Below are 1,043 nucleotides of genomic sequence, written 5' to 3' on the forward strand. Positions count from 1 at the left end.
GTATATTGTGAATATATGGAGGTTTAAAACATCAAAACCTTAGTCAAGAATTGTTCAATAAAATTTGAACTGAAAAAAATCCAACATGTTGATTAAGGCACTTATAAACCCAACCTGTGGATGAAGGTATTTAATTATAACTTTATAAATGTTCTTCCTGTTTATTTAAATGTTTAGTTTCCACTTCATATGATACATATGTGTGTGTGAGTATGTGAGATATCCTCCCACTTATTTTAAAACAGTTTATACATTTTCTGTTATTTAATACTGCTATAGCTGACAGACAGTGTGAGCTTTTTCTGTCTGATAAAGTTTCAACCACTTCCTTCAGCCTGCCCTCTGTGGTGAAACACAGAACTAAAAAAACCTACCTAATTATCAAAGCTGTACATTGAAGAAATGCAGCAGTCAGAGATAATGATGAACACTGCTGCATTTACTCTATTTGGCTACGTAGGGGGAAAAAAATTATTTTCCTTTTTTTTTGTTTATATATTCATGAAATTCATCTTCTTTCCTATTTTATGGCTCTTTCGATTGGATCAGTTTTTGTACAAGTTACATTTATCCTGTTAACCATGAAGAGATAACTTTGTTTTTACTCTGTTATCTTTATAATTCCTCATATTTTTCCATGTAAACTTTTAAACCTGGTTCAAAACCTAAACCTATTCTGTCTTTATTAATCTCAATTTCTCTTTCCTCTCTATATGCTGGGGAAGATTCTCAGTCATCCGGGTCATAGAAATTCCAAAAAAAAAAAAAAAAAATGTCAAGTGGATTGGTTTTTAACTTTTTTTGGATCTTCCTCTGTATAGTTTTTCTTCAACATAGCATGCTTGGTGGCAACTTCTTGTTTCTTGGTTTTCATGTTTACTTTCAGTAAAAGTTTATGATGTTAAAATGCATTGGAAGCTTGTGCCTTTATGTTCAAATAAAATCCAAAAAAGTTTAAATCAGACATGAATGATTGGAGGAAATCAGATCTTTTTTTCTAAATTATTCTAAAACAGTAAATGAAGTTATGATGCAGCTTCACA

This window comes from Cyprinodon variegatus, unplaced genomic scaffold (assembly GCF_000732505.1).
Source record: "Cyprinodon variegatus isolate N-32 unplaced genomic scaffold, C_variegatus-1.0 Scaffold278, whole genome shotgun sequence".
Lineage (NCBI taxonomy): Eukaryota > Metazoa > Chordata > Actinopteri > Cyprinodontiformes > Cyprinodontidae > Cyprinodon > Cyprinodon variegatus.